Here is a 24,213-nt window from a genome sequence, read left to right as displayed (position 1 = left end):
AGACCCACAAAACCATTCCTTGTGATTTGGAGATAATAGGGTACACTGTCCAATATGATCATTACTAGTCATATGAGGCTATTTAAATCTAATTATACATTTTTTTAATTAAAAATTCAGTTCCTCAGTCACTTTAGACACATCTCAAGTGCTCAACAGCCACATATGCCAATGGATACCATATTAAACAATAGGATGTTTCTATCCTTATAGAAAGTTCTATTGGACAGCCTGCTCTGCATCATAGGTCCCCTCTCAAGACCATAGAAATAAGAGCCCACCTTTCTTGCGTAACAGGTCCTACATTCACCCATCTTTCTCCCTTCCCACAGCCATTTTCTATAACTCACACTCCAGCCTTTTGGAGGTTTGAGTTTTGAGGTCCTCTGGCCTCTTCTCCTGACTCTAGCCCCTTCCAGCTTCCAATTTTCAACCTTCGACTCCAACCCCACTCCTGCCTACACTTGCAGACACTTTTCTTCACATTCATTCATTTGTTTAAGATTTATTGAGGAGCAGGTAAGTACATGGCACTTGTTTGTACGATGTGAGGGACACAAAAGCAAAGAATGCTTCATTCCTTATCCTCAAGGACATCCCAATCAAGAAGAAAACACTAATTATAACCCTCAGTTGTTGAACAAGACTTCACAAATCAAATCCCATTATTTCCCTGCTTACACACCTTCAATAGCTCACCATCGACCAAAGGAACTGTTACAAATATTTGCTGTAAACTCTTCAATCTGTTTACACGCTTTCTGGGACTAACCTTTCACACACTTCATGCACAAGGAGTAGAAAAATATCTCTGACACATTTTCCCTTTCCATTGGGGATGATATCATTTCTTTCAATTTCTTCCAAGTTGACACTTTTGAGAAACGTATTGACTTTCTGATACACAACTGGATACCAAGAGACATAACCTGGAAGGAAGATGCATGAGTTTCTTTCCAGGAAGGTCTCAGGGGCACCAGGAATGGCCAATGGTTGGGCCACTCCCAAAGGTGGTTTGAGTAAGCTGAGCCCCAGGGGGCATGTCAGGCTGTGAGGGCTCTGTCATCAGTTTATACCCCACTGGGCTGCCCTCACTTGGTGCCACAGCTGTGCTGCCAGGCTCTGTTGGTTCCAGCTCCGCTCAGCAATCTGCAGTAATGTCCAAACCCTGGGAGGGCCAACCACTTCCTGTATCCTTCCAGCCCACAGGAGCTAGATCTCCAACTGGATGCTTCCTCTCAATCAGAGAACAAGATCTGGAACTAATCTGCAGGATGAACGGGTGGCACGCCAGGCTCTGGCCAAGGTTGTAGGGAGTTTTTGTTTGTTTGCTTGCTTGCTTGTTTGCTTGCTTTTTAACTATCAGCATAAAAAAATTTATTTATTCTTCTCCCAAACACAACCTGACTTCCATCTCCAATTATTTTTTAAGATAAGTAGCAGGAAGTCATCTGAGGAACAGCTGTGGCCTTGAGCTGTGGAACGTTATTATGCTGTAACACACCCACTGAGAAATGCAGAGCTCGTGGGACTGGCTTCACTGGCTGCAGCAGGGAATGGATGCAGGCCACCTGGACGGGGGCCTGGCACCTCACTGGCTGCCATCCAGACCGTCCCTCCATGGGTTGTGACACGCTTCCACTACCCCTTTGCATCAACTCAGACCTCTCAGATGTTCCTATTCTATATTCACTTTCTAACTAACCCGGCAACCACCTAGAAGCCTTTTTCCTCCACCCTGTTGCAAAGACAGGATGCCTAGGAGACTGAAGCCAGCCAGCAATGGACCACGGAAACAGTTAACTGCATAGTGGCTAAGAGTCTGCCCTCTGACGGCAGGTGGCTTGGGTCCACTACTCACTGGCTTAGAATATCAGACAAGTTAATCCTCCTTCTCTCCAATCTTCCACTCTGTCATCAGTAAAGTGGGGACATTTATAGTGCCTTGTCCATAAAGTGGTAGGAAGGATTCAATGAGATAATCTGGCTAACAACAGGACACTCAGTGCAGTGACTCCTCGTATGTACTCAGTAATTTTTTTTTTTTTTGGATTTTTTGTTTAGTGGGGAGGTAATTACGTTGTTTTTCTTGTTTTTTTTTTTTAAATGGAGGTACTCAGGATTGAATCCAGGACCTTATGCATGCTAGGCATGCACTCTGCCAATGAGCATACCCTCCCACCCTGTACTCAGTAAATGTTAACTACTTCTTTTATTAGAATTTCTCACTGTGTTGGACATGGAAATATTGACATCTGGCCCCTGTAAGGCAGGGACCTTTTATTTCTTTAAGTCTCCCCAATTTCTGCCTTCCACAGGAGGACATGGTGACAAGTTGGCCCACCACCTGGAAATAACTCAAAGCCCTGCCTAAGAGTTCAGGAGAACCTCCAGCAGAATGAGTCAGAAGGAGAAGACAGAGGTGGTACGGAGCTCCCTGTCTATTCGCAGCTGTGTCTTAAACTTGAAGGCTCTCACTCCTCCCAAGATATAACCTGAGCAGAGTTTCTTCACGGTGAGACCTGAGGCATAGCCCGAGGGGCAGCACTTCTAAAACCAAGACCTTTCCTTAAATGAGTATCCTCATTATTACCCTATGGAGAGGTCCAGGAGTTCCGACTCTTTCGTCTCCACTCTTTGGGGATGCTAGGAAGCCTGGCGTGGACTGACGTCACCTCTCTGAAGCTAATCACTCCTCTCTGTAATTTAAAGTTTGGGTATCTCTAATACATCACAACATGGAATGGCTAGGAAATACTGTGACAAAAGCATAACGAAATATTCCTAGCCATGATCTGTCCCTGTCATTTGCCCCACATACTGCCCTTTAGACAGGTTAAAAGTTCTCAGTGGGTAACAGTCAAAACCTGAAATCCTTCCCTGGGAAATGACTCCTTCCTCAATAACTCATTAGAGCAGAGTGACTTTCCATTGAAGCTGCTCCCAAGAAATCAGGGACCCTCTGAGTCAGAATTAATTCTCCTACCACCTTTCTAATTTTTTTAATGCAACTTAGGGTTGTTTGGGTTTTTTTTTTTTAATTTGTTTTTTTATTTTTATTGGGGGGTGGTTATTAGATTTATGTATTTTTTTTTTAATGGAGGTACTAGGGATTGAATCCAGGACCTCATAACATGCTAAGCATGTGCTCTACCACTGAGCAATACCTTCCCCATTTTTTTTTTTAATCATTTTTGGATGGTGAATCCTTAAAACTTGATGAAGGAAGTGGCTCCTCACCAAAAAAGTACCCACATCACACATAATTATCCAAGTTTTAGAGCAGTCAGGGATCTCCTGTGCTCATCTGTGAACCAATTCCACATTCCTCCTCTTGTTTTCTTTCCATCACTTGCTATCAATAACATCTGCGCCAGACAGTATATGCTGGAGGATCGGGTCTACCCCCCACCCCCAACCACCACCACCCATGTCCCGGCCGCAAATCTGCTTTGCAAAATTTGTGGCTACCGAATCAAGTTGGTGACAGGGTAGGTGAGGGGACGGGGGTGAGCCGAGTTTGGCTTTGGGTGAGACAGGAAATGTCTCCTGGCCCACCTGCCCCTTGGATAGTTCTTCCTTCACACTCAGAAACCCTTCTGAGCTATTTCAATTCACAACACTTCTGATACCAAATGTGAGGAGTTTTTGTCTCACATCAAGCAATCCTCCAGCTCTCTGGACATCGACTGGGTGTTCTATACTCAGTCCAGTTCTGACACTAACTACCTGGAGTTGGCATAGACCCCACAGGTTTAGGGGCTCCATCCCCTGAGACAGCCCCCATTTCAGGTGTTAGTTGTAAGTCCCGGGTCCTCCGGTGAACCACACTTCTGTCTGACTTGGCTACAAAGTCAGGAGGTTCTTACAACCCCTTTTTCAGGCTTGATAATTTCCTAGAATGGTTCATAAAACTCTCAAAAACACTTACCTGTTGATTTTTAAGGATGCGAACGAACAGCCAGATGCAGAGGTACGTAGCGCGAGGTCCGGAGTTTCCCAAACACAGGAGCTTCTGCCTTCCTGGAGTTGGGGTGGGCTACCCTCCCAGTATGCGGATGTGTTCTCCAACTTCGAAGCTCTGCAAACCTACTAAATAAACAATAGGGGGGTTTACGCGTATTTAATTAAGTAGGCATGGTTGGTTAAATTACTGGCCATTGGTAATTTACTTACCTCCAACTCCTCTCCTCTTCTAGGAGGTCAGGAGGTGGGGCTGAAACTTCCAAGCTTCTAATCGAGGCTTAGAATTCCTGACTAAACATTCTGAAGCTTTCTAAGGTCTTGATACTTCTGTTAGAACAAAAAGCATTCCTATCACCCTTCATTCAAGAAACTCCAAAGATTTGAGAAGCTCAGTGCCAGCAACTGGAGACAAAGACGAACTATCGTTCTTAATATAACACACCTGTTCCCTGCCTTCCAAGTGTAACATTACCCCGGGGTCTCCTAGACTGATTGAAAACTGCTCATATCAGAAGAGGAGTGAGAACTGATACCCACTTACCTGTGGGTTTGAAAACTTTGGAAAGCTGCAGAGGACTGTATAAAAGTACGATGACTCTCATGATGGAAACTGAGAAGGAACTTAGCGATGGCTGCATTATTGTATTCCTTCAGGGCCCAGATGGTTGCCCGTCTAATCCAGGCTCACTGCATCGAACACTGCACATTCTCTGTGCCCTTTCCCCCTGCCCAGGAATGTGTCTTCCCCACTGGGATTTCAAGTTCCATCTCCTTTTGGCTCAAAGCCACTGAGTAATCTAGCCATCTTTTAGGGTACCCAAAACTATTTTGCTAGAAAGAAGGAAGAAGTGAGTGGAGGCTGAGAAAGTACTTCCATCTCCCATCTGGACCACCCTTCCACCAGGGCTTGGATCCTGTCCACCTACACAGATGAAGCAGCAGAATTAACCCTCCGAGGGAGGAAGGGATTTGCTCTCTTGTTTCCAATGCTTTGCTGGTTGTGTTTATTGGTCCATTAATTATCTGTCTGTGTCTTTTAACAGTATCAGCCCTGGGAAAAAAAGCTGCAGACAATGATGCCAATGTGACTTTTCAGGGTGATGGAAATTACCAAGTTGTCCAGCCCTGGAGAGCTTCAGGCAGTGTAACAAGGTTCTAATGTAAAGCACAGAGCAATTAGCAGGGAGATTTACCTCCCTGTCTTAAAAGCATTTTTATTACTTAATCAATCACAAGCAATTTCTAAACAAGGCTGGGGTTTTACAAGGAGTCATAAATCTTTCCCATTTGCTTCCAGAAGAAAGAACAGAAGAAACAGACATGGTATTCCAGGAGAGACATTGTATCAATTAAAACAAAGTGCAACCCGAGCCACCTGGGAAACAGAAAGTGAGCAGGAGACAGCTGCAGGGTCACCGAGGGTCCAGGGACAGAAGGGGTCGGTCAAGGGCAGGTGTGTAGGCCTGACCACAGGTTCACCTTCAATTCTGTCTCTCCTGTATTCGGAGGAAGGAGGAGCTAGGAACGCAAGTGAAAGAGCGCCCGGAGTTAGCAGAGGAGATTTTCTGCACTTCCGTTTCTCGGCATGTGGCTTCCTATCGCGAGACTTTCTCTGGGCCTCTGCTTCCTCGAAGGCAGACGAGGAGAATTCAGGCCGGATTATGTCCGAGTGAGGCTTCAGTCCTGACGGCATTTCAGAATCGCTGGGGGAACGCTTTATAAACACCAGTACCAGGCTCCTTCCCAAACCGCTGAAACCAGACTATCTGAGGCTGAGCTGAACAGCCTTTAATCTCATCTAGTTCTGGTTGGAACTTCCAAGCAGAGAATCTTAATTTGTAAATGAAATGCTTCCAATCTGCACAGCAGCGAGCTCAGCAGTTCATGACACCGCCGTTCAGCTGTGTTCGCAGATTCGTTCTCTCCTTCCTTCGACAGACCCTTCCTCAGCTCTTCTCCGGACTACATCCCTGGCGGACCTGTGTGTCATCACCCGCCATGGTGCTCAGTGGGAAATGTCCCTTTTGCTCTCATTTAGACCAGAGAGGTGGTTCCGGGAGGCCGCGGATAACAGGTGGTGGAGGTTGGGAACGCAAACTGTATGAACACCTCAGCGCTGTGGACCCTGGTTCTCAAGTGCCCTCTGGAGAGTGGAGCAGAGGAACAATTCTTCCCTCACAAGGTTGGACTGGGCAGAGGGGGCCCCCAGAACCCAGCCCTAGCTCTTCGACTGGCTCCACAATCAGCAAACGTAGCAGAGAGCAGATGACTATGAGCACCAGGAGAAAGAACCCGACTGAAGTAATGCTGGATCTGCCTGGAACATTTTCTTCCACCCAGATGCACCTGTTCCTAAAGTCGCCACTTAAGGCAGGAACAGGTGGGTCCCTCCAGAGAGGAGGCCTGTAGCAGAATGTGTACTCGGCCTACCCCTTACAGAGCCCAAAGGCAACCTCTTTTCTTCAGGTAGGTAAAAATTGTCAGTTACCTCCCAAACTTTGACCCAATGTGACACCTTTTTCCTGCTCATTTTACCTGAGACCTCGGATTTGAAGGAAAAACATATTTTCTTAGTCATTTGGAATTAAGATCCAGTTCAAATGCTCCAATCATATAAGGTTTCCCTTTTTCCTTCTGAACTCCTCTAGCGTTTATCTACTTCTTATACCTCTTACATGGAATATATCTCATCCTGACTTTATGATGTTTACACCATAGCATCTGTCCACATAAATAATAAATAATCAATAATAAGAATATGGACGAATTTTATTTGAGCCAAACTGAGGACTAGCCCAGAAGCCCGCCTCCCAGATGACTCTAAGGCGCTGCTCTGGAGAAGCAGGGTTTCCGGAACAGTTTTATATCTTGTCAGAACAAAGAAACATTAACAAGTCAAAGAAACATTTCTTCAAAGTTTCAAAAAAAAAGAACAGACCACCTTGTACATAGTGAGTCATTATGGCCTTGGCACCTGGGAAGGGAGTCTTATTATCATAGATATACCAGCCTCGGCATCCCAGGAGGAGGGGCATTTAATCTTTGTTTTTAACATGGACATTTTGTACTTCTGGTCAGTGTGCCCTTTTCTTTAATAATTAAAGCAGATATACATTGTATGTTTGATAGGCCACAAACAGGCTATTTTAGTTAGCAGAAAGTTCAGGTTAACTCATAAATAAGATAGAATGACTTCCCTGTATCTCAATATGTGAAAGTTTCTTTTATCACGTCTATTCTGCTGGATTATTGATTCTCTAGTGCAATATACTGAAAGAACAAGCTTTTGGAGTAGATCAAATCCCAGCTCCAGTCCTTACACGGCTGTGTGGCTTTATGAAAATTATTTGACCTTTCTGAGCCTCAGTGTCTGAATCTATAAAGTGAAGATGGTAAGACAGCGTTGGTGTCAAGATGAAAGGACCTAGCACACATTGAGTCTCTAAGGTTACCAGCGCCCAGCTTAAAGTGTCGTACTCAGAACCTACCAAGTACCCTTGCTCTGGTCCATGGGTGGGAGAACACCTGGTGGCTGTGGTTAACAGCATCAAGGAGAGGAACCAGATTTCACATAGGCAGTGGGAGGAGTGCAGGAGGACGCTATGTTCCAGCATCCGGAGTGGGGTGGAGGCAGTGGGGCTCTCCACTGGGAAGGGTCAGGGCAAGCAGGGAGGGCTGGTACTGCTGGTTGTTGTGTGAGTAGGCACCTTGAAAAGGCTCCTGCCTAGGCTGACCTTCTTTATATATTTCCCACAGCAGGCTTTCACACTGCTAGCCCTGACAGCTGTCAACAATGCCCAGCTACAGTCCTGCCATAAGTCCTATTAAAAATGCAGAAAACTTTCTAAACTGCTCATGGAGATTGACCACTCCCCTGGTCCTCTGGCTACACACACATACACGCATATACATACATATATATGCACATATGTGTATACATTTACATGCATACCCATACACATGGTACACATACAGATGGATAGCCAAATTAAGGCACACACATGCTCTTACACACACACATACATAAAACCGTGTATTTAAGCAGCTGCAACTCTATCGAGCCCTTTCATTTGGTGCAGGTAAAGTCATGCTGACTGCCTCCTTGCCCAGTATCCACCAAGGTAGTAGGAGAAATAAATTAGACTGTCATCCTTCACTAAGCACAGTGCCACCAACACAGAGGGTGCAGGACAGAGTGCAGATTCGTGCCGAGGCCTTTCTTACTCCAAAGGGGAAGAGGTTGGAAAACTTTCTATAAAGAGTCACCGAATGAATATCTACAGTCTTGTGGGCCAGTTGGTCTCTGCCATCCTCCTCAACTCTGCCAATGTGGTTCAAAGGCAGTGATAGATGATACATAAACAAAAGGGCAGAGTTCTGTTCCAGTAAAACGTTATTTACAGAAACAAACTAGGCAGGCATTTGCAGAGTCCTGGTCTAAAGTCTTGGTTCTTAGTGGGGAGGGTATAGCTTGGTTGTAGAGCAAATGTTTAGCATGCACGAAGTCCTGGATTCAATCCCCAGTACCTCTTAAAAATAAACAAACAAACCTAATTACCTCTCCCCCCTCAAAAAAAAACCCAAAATAAATAAAGTTTTAGTTCTTAATCACTAGACTACAGGGCTTGGATTTGTTTTTCTTAATTCGAAACATGGTTCCTTCAACTTACTAACATATGGCAAATGTGTTAAATATTTCTACACCTCTTGACCTAGGTAATTTAGCTTAATAAAGACCAACAGTTACTGATCATTTTAAATTCAGAATCTGCTTCATCTTGCCAGGAAGAGATGAGATGAGTCATATTTTTGTCTCCATTTTGCAGATGAGGAAACTGAGGCACAAAGCTGCTAAGTGATTTTCCCCCAGATACACAGCTGGTGAGTGATAAAGCTGCCCTCTGTACTGAGGCAGTGATTTCTAACTCTTCAACAAGTATGCAAAATAGGACATAAGCAGAAAAATCCCTGGTTTTTTGGCAACTAGGTTCATAACAGCATAAAAGGAAATAATCTAAATATCGAGTTTGAACAATGGGTAAAAATTGTGGTACAACAGGATAAAAAGCAGTGTTTTCGGTTGATAGGGAAGAACGTTGACTCTGTTTGCCAAAAGGGCTCAGCAGTTCCTCTCATCCCTAGATGCATGTTCCTTTGCAGTGTCATGTTGCTGGCAGCTTCCATCAAAGTTAGAGCCTGTTTCCTGTCTGTCGAATGTGAGCTGGCCCTGTGACTTGCTTGACCAATAGAATGAGGAGGAAGTGATGTTATATGATGTGCAATCCTAGGTCTTAAAAGGTCTTGCAGCTTCCATCTTTGCCCTTTTGAGATGCTGCCCAAAGAGTTTTAACACAATTGTCTCAAATATCGCGTAGTCATACTTATACTGCAGAAGTACTCATTGTGTATCTGAAATTCCTGTGTAACTGGGTGGCTCATATTTTTATTTGCTAAATCCAACAGCCCTACAGGTAAGTTTAGCAGAAGAACTCAGCCTCAATTGCTGACCTAAAGGACGGTGACAAATGATGAATCATTGCTTTGAGTTATCAAGTTTTGCAGAGGCTTGTTGCACAGTTAACAGTAACAGAGACACCTTCCTTTCTATTGACATGGAAAATGTCTACTGTAGAAAATGTTTACTGCAGAGAGGAGGGAGGGCATTCAGATGGGGAAAGCATTGTGGATAAAGAGAAGAGTCATGACCATGCTTAGAAAACAATGAGTACAGCACTGTGACAGGAGTGGAAAATATTCATTGGGGACAATGGGACATGATGTTAGAAAGCTGATTGGGTCCAGGCTGCAGATGATTTTGAATGCCAAGCTAGTATTTCTGAACTTCCTTCTCTAAAGGGGAATTGTCAAAGAGAATTGGGCAGAGAAATGGCACAATGGAAACAGTAAAATATATATATGTATGTGGTCTCTGTGTTCAAATTAAATATTTAGTTTTTAAGAATGTGTTTTGAGGATGTGTACTGATGTGCATAAATGTCAAATACATATTGGGAGGGGAAAATCTAAAATGTCTAAGTTTGGATTCCAAGATTTCATCTTTGAGATATTTTTTATGATGACTTACTAGTGAAATCTCCACTTAGGACCTAATGCTGTGCAGATGTTTTTTAAGGAAATATAATTTGCTGATGATCTACTGGTTGATTTCAAAATATGGTTATTAAAGAGCACACACACGATCCCATTTTGGTATATGCGCACTTACACACACACACCTGGAATTGACAGTTTTGTGGTAGGGAGTGAATACAGGTGGTTTCTGTCTTCCTTTTACTCGTACTTGCACTTTCTGATTTTCCTGCAGTGTGCACTTCTCTCCTGCGACTGTCTGTGTGTGTGTTTACTGTGGTCTTTAATCCCCCAAGCTTGCACCAGTCAGTAAGTATTTATAGAGTTCTTGGTCTTTCCCCGGCACTGTTCATGAAATCGTGTACTATGAGCAGTAAAAAGCAAATAAAGGACAAATTCCACTTCTTTGGCCCAGATGAGAGTGAAATAAGAGAAGATCCAGGTAGTTATTTAAAGTATGTGGTACTTGGGGATTTACTGCATCTAAAATGAGGCCAGAAAAAGTGAGGCTGTGTCTGTGGACTTGTTGGTAAGCTGTTAAGTGCTATTAAGTGTGGTAGCTCTTAGCCCCTTTGGAGATATGTATGAGCATTTCTTAGAAAAATTTTTTTAAAAATTCCCATGCCTGAGCTCCACCCCTGGAAGTTACAATTCAATAGATGTGGACGGGGCCCCAGGTATCTGCATTTTATAAAGCTCTTCAATTGAAAATCACTGATCCACTGTTTCTCCTGGTTATTTCTCTTCCATTGTGATTGGGAGTGATCGGAAGGATCAAAGAAATCTTCTTGGTTGAGGTCTGAGGGGTGATAGACTGGATGAGCATCTCTAGTCTTTATGGTAGATTGATTGTTACATTCACTGCCCAGTACTGCAAACAGATGGCTTTCCAGCGTGCTCTCCACCATGGCCCACCTGCCCTCCTGCATCCTGGAACTGGTCTGGCTGTCACCCAGCGTGGGGCAAGTCCACTCACCAGTCTAGCCTTTGCCCACATCGATGCCCCTACTCCAGACTTTGGCCTTAGCTTTGCATCTTGTCCCCCTGATTCTTCTCAGCCCTCGGGCTTCTCAAGTGCTCCTTCTCAGCATCCCACAGGATGCAGAGCCCTCCAAGGTCAGATTCTGAAGGACCCTGCCCCAACCTGTTCCAGTCATCAGTACCCCAGCCCCACCTCCAAATCAAACTTTCAGGAAGAAGCAGCAGGGGATTAGAAGAGACCTTCTTGGTTTCCAGTGCAGCTGTGCTGTCAGTTCATCCCGTGGCCTTGAGCGAGGCCCTGAATCTGGTGGCCCTGACCCACCCCCCAACCCAACCCCAGCATAAGATCTTAACTCCTCAGGGTGGCAGCCACGTGGAAAACCAGAGGTACAGAGTCACAGGCTGTGAGGTGGGCTCTCCATTGCTGCAGTCACGGGGCATGTGCGAGGGGAGTGGGCCCCACCCCTCGAGAGAAAGCACAGAAACAAGGGCAGGGGGAGCAGGGACCCACTCTGACGGTGCAGAACCCTCGGCCCGGCGTGGAGGTCATGGCCTGGGCCCAGGAGAAAGCTCTCTACTGGTCCAAGATGACTTGGAACAGGAGGAACAGGAAATGCCAGTTTTCTGCAGAATCCTGGGACTGTTGCAGGGCTGTGGAGAGAATGGAACCAGGGAGGAGAAAATAAATTCTTGAATGAGGTGATGGTTTTGAGGAGAGTAGCTTCAGGGGTGAAACACAGGCCTATTTGAGCCAGTCCTGTCTCATTTTCCTTTGACAGATGCCACCGCCTTAATCCCCATCCTTAAATACCAGCACACAGAGGCCAGGAGGCCAGTCCCACCCCAGAGCGAAATCAGCAAGAGGCAGAGATTGCCCGCTGCTCTGGGCATGTGGTGGCAGAGACAGGGCTGGAACCTGCACCCTCTGATCCCTGGGTGGTGGGGGAGGGGGGGTGCTCCTGGTTGGAGTGCTCCTACTGTACCACACTGACTCCAGGATTCTTCTGTGGAAAAGTTCTCTGCCTAGGGGCCTGTGGCCTTTGTCAGCTACTAGAAAGAGCCTGCTCTGTACCCCTGGGCTGAAATGCAAATGTCAGCACCAGGGCAACCTTAGAGGGCAAAATACATGAGATGGCCTGCCTGTCCAACCTAAATGTAAGAAAGATTAGTGGCTACTTAACAAGCCAGCCTGACTCACTCTCCATCACCCAGCTTCCAGCTGAGAAGCGAGGGCCCTTGTCTTCCTGACAGACTCACACAGCTGCTGTCCTCAGCTAGATTTGGCTTCAGCAGCCTGGGTAGATCAGGAATGGAGTGTGACCCACCATGCCAACATCTTTGATTCTGTCCTAGCCATGTAGCCCAAAGCATCAATGACATTAATAATGACACAGCACCAATGCTTTATAAAATCATCTCTCTAGTGGGGTCACATTCAGTGCCAGCTTTCAATTATCCACACAAGAAAGGAGAAAGGAACTAGTTAGGGCCAGAAAGAGAGCAAATTCAAGACAATAAATAAAAACTGGCCTGCAGATAATAGGCTAGGAGGATCATCTGTATTTAGATAATTGAGCTATGACCATAAGCAAGCCATTTATTCAACAAACGTTGTATGTATGAACCAGGGCTCTCATTTATTTAATTGACTGCTAGAAATGAATGCACTGTCATGCGGCCCAGACGTTCACATCTGTCTGATGGAACGTGCATTTGTTCCATCAGTGGCAGCTACTGGGGAAGTCAAATTATCAAAAGGTTGCTTGGTGAGCGTGGAATCCATACGAGAGAAGCTTACTTTGTCATTTAAATTCAGCAAAAATTTATTGAGCTTTATATGTCAGGGTTGTGCTGGGTAATGAAGACACAAAGACATGATGCCCAGCTTTGAAGTTTGCAGCCAAACAGAGGAGTGTGGTTAGATGGTAACTTAACGCGATTGACATCGCGGCAGGGATATTAGGTGTATGGGCAGTGGAACGGAGGCCTGGAAAAGTGTTGCCTTTCTGCTGAGGCTTAAAGGATTAATAGGACTTTGCCAACTGGGAATGTGTATGTATGGTGGAGTGGATTTCAGGCAGATAAAAGACTGCCTGCAAAAATACCAAGAGAGGAAGTTGTGAAACGTCCTTGTGTCTAGACAGGATGTGAAATGGTGAAAGATGTCAGATTGTGACAGTGTTTGGATGCTAAGACAGTTGGATCTTACTACCAAGCCAATGGTACACAACTTTAGTTACATCAGACTTATCAGGGGCACATTTTAAGGACTGTGAAACTCAGTGCCCACCCTGAGTCTTCAGACCCAGGATCTCAGGAGAAGGGGCTCAGGCATTCATATTATTGAAAGTCTACAAAGCTGATTCTGAGACGCAGCCTGGGAAGAGACTAACACAGGAGGTGATGGAGCATATTTTCAACAACTCTTAATAGACTTAAGAGAGATATTATCTTATACCCATTTTACAGATGAGGAAACTGACAATACAGTGGGAAGAAAACAATCCCAGTGTGGGGTGGGGAAACAGGACTGGTCTGTTACTCAGAAGGGTTCTCCAGAGAAACAGAACCAATGGGAAATATATAGATACAGATTAGATATATAGATACAGATTAGATATATAAAGAGAAAAAGAGATATTAAGGAACTGGCTCATGAGACTGTGGGGGCTAGCAAGTCTGAAATCTCTAGAGCAGGCTGGAAATTCAGGTACGAGTTGATGTTGCAGTAGATGAACGCTTTGGGCAGGTTTCTATACTGCAGTTTTGAGAATTCCTTCCTTTTTAGGAAACTTCGGTCTTTGCTCTTAAAACCTTCCAATGGTTGGATGAGGCCCGTCCATATCATAGAGGGCAATCTGCTTTACTCAAAGTCTACTGATTTAAATGTCAAATCACACCTTAAAAATACCCTCACAGCAACATCTAGAGTAGTGTTTGACCAAACAACTGGGAACCAGTAGCCAAGTTGACACAGAAAAGTAACCATCACAGCTGGAATCCCCTTTCTGGTTGAGGGGAGGATTTGGGCAGGAGGAAAAGTTTCTCCTGAAATCAAGGCTGCCAACTCCTCTGGCTCCCTCTCTCCCTGAAACAAGGGTGTTGAATCCACAGCCTAGGAGACAGTGCCTTAATCCAGAGAGAAAGGAACTAAACAAAGAGCCCGAAATCTTGATACACCACCAAGTGGGCCAGGCTGTGCCGCCTTCTTTAAGGAAACTTTGTGAAGTTGTTTTTCCACTTTAATGGGGCTGATACAATGACAATCACTGGTTTCTGCCATTTCAATGTGTAATAAGAAGAAATGTGGTGCACAGTTCACCAATTTAACCACGCTGAGGATTTTGATAAATGGCTCCTTTACATTTTCGTTTCATCGGCTTTTACATCACCCAAAGAAGAACAGGAATGTGCTGCTTCCTAGTGCCAAACTGGCCAGCCAAGGAGAATTCCTCCCCCAGGTACGGGGAGCTCGGGCCTAGCTGCCGGCTTCCTCTCCTGCCCCGCTCCCGAGTCCCAGCCCTGCCGGAGGGGAAGGCGGGAGGCTGCTGCTGCTGCTGCCAGCTTCCTGGAGCAAGAAGAAAGCATATTGTGTTTTTTTATTAGCTTGATCTAAATCAGTAACTGTGGTCCCATTGAAATCATATTTTATTCGACTCATTTGATGGCAAAAATAAAAACTCAAAAAAGTAAATACATAAACATTGAACTATCACATTGTTTCAAAGGATGTTTAATCTAGAAGGGACCTTTCAAACCCACTCACAATACTGTGAATTCTCTAGGGATCAGGAATGGAAAACGATTTGCCTGAAGTCACTGGCCAGTTCTAAAACCAGAGCCTCCAGATTCCTAATCTGTTGGTCAGCCTTCCTTTTCCTTCCTTCCTTCCTTCCTTCCTTCCTTCCTTCCTTCCTTCCTTCTTTCCTTCTTTCCTTCCTTCCTTCCTTCCTTCCTTCCTTCCTTCCTTCCTTCCTTCCTTCCACTTTTTTCAGTGCAAAGCACAGTGTGCCAGTCATGATTTTTAGTTGCAAACAAGAGTCCACTTTGGCGGATTTAAACAGGAAAATGAGTGTTGATTAAATTAAAGGATGTTAGTTAGCTCACAGGAAGGTAAGCAGACTAGAAGCTAAGTGTCCAGAAGTATACTGAGCATATGCAAAATGTGCGTGCAGGTCTGACCTGGTGTGCATACAGCCTCCACTGCTGTCCCTGAGCACTGAGTCCAGTAATTAGCAAGAACTTGAACTTGTTGCCCACCTGCCATGATCCTGAGCAGAAACTCAGTTCTGCAGCCTGTGCAATCCAGATGCCACAGTAGCCACCAATAGCCAACCAGTCCTGCTTTCCTCACATTGCTCACTTTAGCTTGAAATCCCACATGCCTGCATCCTAGCTGCAAGGGAGGCTAGGAGTGTGTGCTCTGAATTCTACACTCAGATTTTGTGACACTGCAAATCCAGGCATTTCAGTTGGGGGCTGGGTTCAGCAGCAGATGAGAGGCTGTGCTGGTTCTCCATGCCTCTGTCTCCTGTGTGATTCTGTGTCTCTGATTGTGAGTTTATTACGGGTGCTCAGAATGAGATTTGAACAGTTAGGGTACTTGGAGAACTGAAATGCTTTGGGGCCCACTATAGAATTTCTTCTTTCTTCCTGGAGGAAACCTAATTCTCAAGAGACATGAACACTAATGCTCTCAAGTCTAAGTTCTGCTTTGCCAGCTTCTCTAACTTAGACCCTCAACTCTCTTTCCCACCACGCCAGGAGGTCTGCATCCATGGCGCAGAAGCTGACGACACAGCAGAGGGCAAGCAATACAATATTTTCTAGCTAAGTGTTCTGTCTTTGGGGAGCCCTAGAATCACTTAAAAAAAAAAAAAAGACCACCACTTTGTTTTTTAACTCAAGAGATCTGGAGAAAACTTTTTAATGAGTTAATCCCAGACAACACCTTAATAGTAGAAGTAAAAGCAGCTGGATGAACTTTCAGAGCAAAATAGAGCCCTGGATCTTGTTTGGGGAGAGGCTTGAATGAAGCACAAAGGTTGTTACTGAATGTCTTTGAAAACTATGGCCAGCTAGACACCCAAACACCACCTCCAACCTGTTCTCTTCACTTCCTTGGTCTCTTTCCTCCCATGGGCCCTGCATGCTGAGAAGGTGTTATGAATTGAACTGCGTCCCCCAAGAGTTCCTATGTTGAAGTCCTAATCCCTAGAACCCCAGAAGTGACCTTATTTGTAATTAGGGTCATTAAATATGTAATTAGCTAAACTGAGGTCATTATGATGGGTCCTAATCCAGGGTCACTGATATTCTTATAAAAGGGACTATCTGAGAACAGGCACAGGGGCTAGGTAATAGCTCAGTGGTAGAGTGCATGCTTAGCATACACAAAGTCCTGGATTCAATCCCCAGTACCTCCCTTTAAAAAAAAAAAAAAAGGAGAGGAAAGGAAGGAAGGAAGAAAGGAAGGAAGAAAACAGACACACACAGAAGGAACACTACTTGAGGATGGAAAGAGAGATGGAGGTGATGCTTCTACGAGCCAAGGAAAGTCAAAGATTGCCAGACAATCACCAGAAGCCGGGGGAGAAGCCCGGAAGAGATTCCTCAGAAGGAAGCCCCCCTGCCAATACACTTACCTCAGACTTCTCATTTCCGGAACTGTGAGGCAGGAAGAATGCCACTGGGTTTGCAGTGCTTTGTTACAACAATACAAACTGTTATAGGAGGCTACAGCCTGGGGAAAGAAACCCCACAGTTACTTAAGCAGGAAACGGGGGAGATGGCTGGGTAGCCAGGGAGATCTCTAGTTTGGCTAGAATGACTGTGGGAATAAATCCAGATGCCCCAATGTGGCCTCCAAAATTCTGCTCACCTCCTCCAGCATGGCCTCCCAGAACTCTTCATCAGGCCCTTGAACTTCTCATGCGTCCCCAACACGCCAGCCTCAGAGATGATGCTTTGCCCTTTCACATGCTAGTGCTTCGCAGGAGTACCCTTTCCTGTTTGGTAATCCTTCCCATTGTGCCTCAAATATACTCACCCATAAAAATACACACAGGTGTGGTCTCTTCTATGCAAACACCCCAATACCCTCAGTCAAAGCAGATTATTCCCCTCCAGACACTCCCATCACAGGGTGATTTCTGTCACTCCTATCACACCTTCCCACCCACCATATAACTGATCCTTCTGCTTGTCTGCCTCCCCTTACACATTAGGAGCATCTGGGAGACAGAGACCAGGGAAGTCATCTTCGACACCCCCGCAGTGCTGGAGACATGGCCAGAAAATCATCCCCTCTGTAACTTTAGACCTTTGAGTCACCTATTCGGAAAAGTTACAGAATGTCTCATCCAGTAAATAGATCCTGAATGTCACGTTTTGTTCCCCTGGACAAACATGGTGACTCCTCTCTAGGCTGTCTTTGCACAAATACTGTAAGCTGTTGTGATCCTAAATATTTGATGGGACAAATATGGTGGCCTCTTTCCAATCCATGTTGTCAGTACCCCTTCCAAATATTCTTTCTGAAGTTCAGCTCCTGACCCCCAGGTCCTCCTTCTCCTTCTACCATGGGTTGCGTCTTCACATTCCATCTTCCCTGCCCAATTGTTGTGGGATTCCGTTTTCCCAGGGATTATAAGGCAAATCTTTTAAGGGGTCTTGAGCTTTTCTCAATAAAAGAAAGCCTGACCTTTCAGTGTGTGATGGAGCAGGCTGGTAAGCACACTGCCCCTCCTTTCCAAAAATGCAGTTCTCACAAATGGCAGTCTTGTTTCTGAATTCTAAGTCTACGAGCCTTTTTCCTGCAACATGTGCACTAAATGCAGTAAAAGTCTAGCGAGAAAAATGCTGAACGAATAAATGAATGAATGAGCAAACTAAAGATAGCTAAAAAGAAGAATGCATTTGAAAACACAAAATTTAATAATATAATTAATAACATAATCAGTCTCTTTTTCTTTTCTTCAAAAGTGTTGTTTTTTCCAAGTAACCATAGTTTCCTTTCCTCCAAGCCTGCCTACTTTCTCCCCGTTTTTCTCTGATCTGCCCACTCTGTATAATGGAAAGTAAATACTGGCACAGTCCTCCTGTCTGCCCAGGTGAGGGAACTCAGTGATGCTGACATGAGGAAGTGCTAATTCAACTTAGCAGCTATCAAACCTGATGACATTTTGGAGGTATCTGAATAAAGATAATTATTGTGTGAAGGTAAATTTGCCCGGGGAAAGAAAAATAACAGAGGCAAAATGATTGAATGTTTCAACTGGAAAACTCTGTTCACCGTGAGCTACTACAGAAGCAAAGACCTACACAACCTGACCTGCCAGTGTGCAGGGATTTTGCCCTGAGAAAGGCCAGCCTCATCAGGATTAATGTCTTCCCTCTGTTTCCCACGTATCTACCTCCTTGGGGAGCCAATGGCACAATGAAGCCATCCTAGCTCCTTGTACAGATGCTGAAGTATAACTTTCATCTTTACAGCTCCTTCTCTTTCTGTGCCTTTACTGATCTCCCTTGACTTCTTTGTTCAAAAGCTAAAAGCTCCTTTGGCAGTCCTTGCCCCTGTGTGACAGGTATTCTGCTGAATGCGGGGATATCAACATGAAATACACCAGTGCACACAAACACACACATAAAAACCCAGCTGCACAATGACACACACAGACACGCACACACACAGGCATGTGTACATACACAAACACACACATACACACGATTACAATACCCCCCTCTACTCTTGAGAAGTCTGCAATCTAAGAGGACTGTTAGAATTCACCAAAATAATTGCTAACCTGTAATTATCACCAGAGTAAAGAGGGGACACAGGAGAGGGACAGGGCTAAGGGCTAGTTTGCTAGGGAAAGTCAGGGGCTCCGCAGGGGAGCTAGGGGCTGAGTTGATATTTAAAGGGTGAGGAGGAGGGCCGACAGCGGAGAAGAGAGGACTTTGGTGAAAGGGACGAGCACAATGAGAGGGCTGAAGGCCCTGGGAGCCTGGCACATTCAGGAGACTGGTGAGTTCAGGACTCGCAGAGAATACGACCATCTGGCTTCTGTGAACTTGGGCCATGGCTAGTGCAGCCCCGGGCACTGTCTCTCGGTCACTGGGGCTGGAGGAAAAGGAAGTAAATACTGCTCCCCTGTATATTTGGAGATCCAGAGTCCTGGGAGGGAAGCAACAGAAAAAATAAACACGTGTGTTTCTACCCCAGCCCCTCCTTGGTGAAGATGTGTCCCTCTCCCTGTGGTCTAAGTCATTCCCGTGATTATATGAATGCACACGCCAAGAACAGCCCCAAATTAGTCTCTCTCAGTAAACAAGCAAGTAGGCATTTGTCTGACCATTCGACTGTGAGCTTTGTGAGAGCAGAGACTAAGCTGATTTCTCTTAAATCTAAGTCACTTTTTTTTTATTAAAATGTATTCAGTTTACAATGTCGTGTCAATTTCTGGTGTACAGAATGTTTCAATCATACATAGACATACATATATTCCCTTTCATATTCTTTCTCATTATAGCCAATAAGCACATGAAAAAATGCTCAGTATCGCTAATTATCAGAGAAATGCTAATCAAAACTACAATGAGGTGTCACCTCACACCAGTCAGAATGGCCATCATTAAAATGACCACAAACGATAAATGCTGGAGAGGGTTGCAGAAAAGGGAACCCTCCTACACTGCTGGTGGGAATGTAGTTTGATGCAGACGTTATGGAAAACAGTATGGAGATTCCTCAAAAAAACTTAAAATAGACTTACCATATGATCCAGCAATCCCACTCCTGGGCGTATATCCGGAGGGAACTCTGATTTGAAAAGACACATGCACCCCAGTGTTCATAGCAGCACTATATACAATAGCCAAGACATGGAAACAACCTAAATATCCATCAATAGATGCATGGATAAAGAAATTGTGGTTTATTTATACAACGGAATACTACTCAGCCATAAAAAGTCTAAGTCTGATTCTTCTCTGTCTCTCAAGAGACACATCCAGTACATCTGAAGTTGTGACACCAAAAACACACCCCAAACCTCTTCTCCAGGGCCACTGCCCCTCGCCCAAGCCGGCCCTCACCTGGGTGGCTGCTGCAGCCTCCTGCCTGTTCTCCCCACTCCTCCTCTTGCTCCTCTACCATCTACCCCAGCCAGAGAGACCTTAGAAAAATGTAAGGCAGACATGTCATCTATATTTTAAACCTCCTGGTGGCTTCCTTTTCCTAATAGTGGCTGAGAGTACAGTTCTGCAGCCAAGTCCTGGGTTCCCTTTGAGTCCAAATCTTAACCCCCCTGTGCCTCTCTTTCCTGCTCTGTGAAATGAGGTTCGTGCTTGTACTTACATCATGCTATGTTCATGAGGATTAAATGAGTCACTGTATGTCAAGTGGCCTCAAGTAAACATTCACTGGCATTAGGTTTCATTAAAATAAAATGCAATCTGGTTACTGTGACCCCTGACCACATCTCAGTCCTAATTTTGATCCACTGTGCCCCTCATTCACGAGGTGATAACCACACTGACCTTCTTGGTCTTTAAACACGCCAGGTTCACTTTGAGCTCAGGGCTTTTGCCTTTGCTGTTGTCTCGTCCAGGATGGCTCCCTCTCACTGTTCAGACATGGCAGAAGTGTCACGACCTAGTTCTCACTACCTTCCCCACATCCACCTCCTACACACACTCAAACACACTCATGAACACCCTGTTGGTTATCTTCATAGTGTTTATTATTATCTGTGTTCATAGTATTTATTTACTGGCCTATTTATTAATTACTCACCTTCCTCCAACTAGAAGGAAAGCTTCATGGAGTGAAAACACATAGAATAGTGTCTGGCACAGAGAAGGAACTGAGACTACAGGTTCAGGATGGATCAGTCAATCAATGTAGTTAGCACCTTGCAAGTGTTTCCTGAACACACTGAAGTAAGCTCTAACCACTCCCAGAATAGAAACAAACCAAAGTTTAAGGAAACTTAGTTCCTGCCATGTGTGATTGCTCATGTGGCAGGTGTGAAACTTATGCCATGTGATCCAATTAGCATCGCTCTCGAAAGGGCATTATTCTTGGATATGATTACACCATCTGTCCTAAAAGCTTTCATGATTTATGATCAGATAAGCATCGAACCCCATTTGGCAGGTCTTATAAAGTGACTCTCTTCTTGGCTGAGTTCTGGCCATGTGTGGGCAGTATTTTGACATTTTCCAATGAAATACGGGCTCGAATGAAAAACACATCAAGTAGTGAACAGTGAGATGGTACGAGCTGGGGAAGAATGTTGCACTCTGCAAATTCTCAGGGTATAACCAGGAGGTGGAATGGTTTAAATTTAAGTCTAGAAGAATGTGGAGAAACTTTGTTAAACTCTGGTTTCATCTCCCTGAAGGAATTGCTGGAGGCCCTGGAACACATAGCTGGACAAAGACTCAAAGAACACACCTCGTGCATGTCGTGGAGGGTCCTAGGGGCATAGATGATCATAGAAGGGGAGTGGGAGGGAACTTTGAACCAAGGGAAGAGAGGAGGACCCGTATTTTACAGGTGAGAAAAAGGGACTGAGTAGCTGTTCCTGTCCAGCCACCATTTCCCTTTCTGCTGATAGGAGAAACTCTACTTTCCTTCAAGGAACCACGTCATTCCCTACTCCTGGTTCTTGTGGTTTGGGTGGAGCCCACACCTAATTCCAGGGATTCGTGCACAAATCCGAGTGTGCTGCTCTGGCTGCGTGATTAGCTCAGGGGTAACGTATGTGTAGTCTCTGCCAGACAAAAGAGAGAAATTCTTAAGATTGTCTTTTCTGAAATAATTGGGGGAGAAAAGCCTTCTGTCTGTGAAAGTCGCTAAGCTCTAAGAAGACAGGTGTCAGGCTTTCAGCAGTCAGTTTTCTTTCCCTTGCAGAGCCTGCCCACGAACGCAGTCAGCGCATAGGTAGGCTGAGGCTGAGAAGTGGAGGGAGACGAACTCCAAAACCAGTCACGCCTCTAGCTAGAACGAGCAATGGATATTTCAGTTACATCAGCCAAAAATTCCTGAAACCCCTAATCGTAACTAAATCCATGGTATAAGTGACTTTTGTTATCCAGACTGAGCCCCTTGCGGCCACACCTGACTTTATGCTAATGGCGTGACTTAGAATAGGTCATCTAGATGACCTCAGGATGGGACTGGTCACCAGAAAGACCGAGTGATTAGAGGGTTGGAACTTCCAGCCCCTGCCACTGACCTTCAGGGAGAAAGGAATGGCTAGAGAAGAAAAGAAGGAAGGAATGAAGAAAGGGAAAAAAGGAGAAAGGAGAGGAGAGGAGGGGACAGGGAGGCGAGGGGAGGGGAGGGAAGAGAAGTTTTGAGCCACAAGATTTAGGGAGCTTCTGGGATAGTGAACACATCAGTTGCTGAGAGGGTGACACACTTGGAGAGGGCATGGAATTTCTACTCACCCATAACACACACACACACACACACACACACACACACACACACTGCATCTATTCCATTTGACTATTCCTGAGTTGTATCCCTTTATATTAAACCAGGATCAGTATGTAAAGTGCTTTCCTGAGTTCTGTGACTCATTCCAGCAAATTATCAAACCTGAGTTGGAGAGAGTTGTGGGTATTTATAGCCGGTTGGTCAGAAGTACAGGTAGCCCCTGGGACTTATGACTGGCGTCTGAAGTGGCATATCAGTTTTGTGGGACTGAGTTCTTAACCTGTGGGGTCTGCACTAACTCTGAATAGTTAGTATCAGAATTGAACTGAATTAAATTATCGGATTCGCATTTGGTGTCAGAGAATCGGAGAATTGATTGTTGGTCGGAAAAAAGCCACACACTTTGTGTCAGAAGAAAACACCTCGCAAACCCGTTCCACTGGGATTTTCTGTCACTTGCAACCAAGAATCAAGAACTCCAGATTTAGAAAGTTTTAGTAACTCATCCACGGTCACAGAGTTAATAAGCGATGGAACTGGGACCTGGACCAGATCCATGTAACTCCAAAGCCCATAGTTCTACCTTTGGAAACCCAGTTTCCTTGGGAGGGTTGCCCTGGAGGGGATTTCACCCTTAAGTGGGAGGCTACACCAGGTGACTCTTGAAGCTCAAGTTTCTATCACTGTAAATATCTCCCCACAGATGATTGGAAGAGAGCCTACCCACTAAACTCCAAAGAAGCAGGATCGTCCAGTCACAGCAAACCCAGCCCCCTCTTGTGCTGACATTCTGAGTACCAAACACAATTCATCTGTGAGTGTTCACTCTCAACACAGCCCATGACATGCCAGTCAACTGTTTTCCTGAGCAAAGCTCAACAGCAGGGCTGGGGGAGATCATCTCTTTAGCTTGGAGTCAAATGCATGAAAGAAACTTTAATAAACTGTCTAAAATGTTGGCAGTTTGCTCTTTCTATTTTCTTTCTAATTTCCTCTTATCTCCCCAAAATAAATTATAACATCCTTCTGGCAAGGACCACGTCTTAGACATTTTAGTGTCTCCCTCCACCTCCAACACTACGCCTTAAGCATAAGACATGTTGACTGGCTGGCTAATTCAGGACCTTTTCCTTGTCCTGGTTTGATTCCGTTATCTCTGTCTCCTTCCAGATTCAATGCTTCCAAGCCTGATATTACGAAGTCCTTTCCTGAGTCTTATTTAACTTTCCCAAGATGCTTGTTTTCACAGATGTTTGTCACATGTGTTGTGCTGATTGGCTGTGAAATTAACCTTGTTTAATATTAGCTCACCAATTATTGCAAATAAAATGGTAGCCAGAAGGAAAGTCAATGAATGGGGAAAAAGGCATAAAAAGAGCCAGGAATAGAGATTGGGGGCATCTGACAGAGAGGAGGCAGTACTGGGAGGGGAGAGACATCCGTGGGGCTGGGTATTACCTGAATTTAATGAAAGAAGGTGACAAAGGATTGAAGTGAAGTTAGAGAGAGCTTAGTACCATAAAGGCCGAGTGGGGAGGGGTGCGGGATACCTGGAACAGACAGTGGGGTGAGGGGAGGGGGACACTCATTGATCAACAGCTTACATGGACAAAACCTGGAAGGTTCCATGCACAGACTTCAGAGAGGCAGCTGGGGAGAACAGAACATGATCCAGCCGCGCTGGTCTTCTTTCCAAAGTGCCCCGTGCCGCCTTCTGTAGACCTTTA

Source organism: Camelus dromedarius, chromosome 29 (assembly GCF_036321535.1).
Source record: "Camelus dromedarius isolate mCamDro1 chromosome 29, mCamDro1.pat, whole genome shotgun sequence".
Lineage (NCBI taxonomy): Eukaryota > Metazoa > Chordata > Mammalia > Artiodactyla > Camelidae > Camelus > Camelus dromedarius.
Note: the sequence above shows the minus strand (reverse complement) of the source record.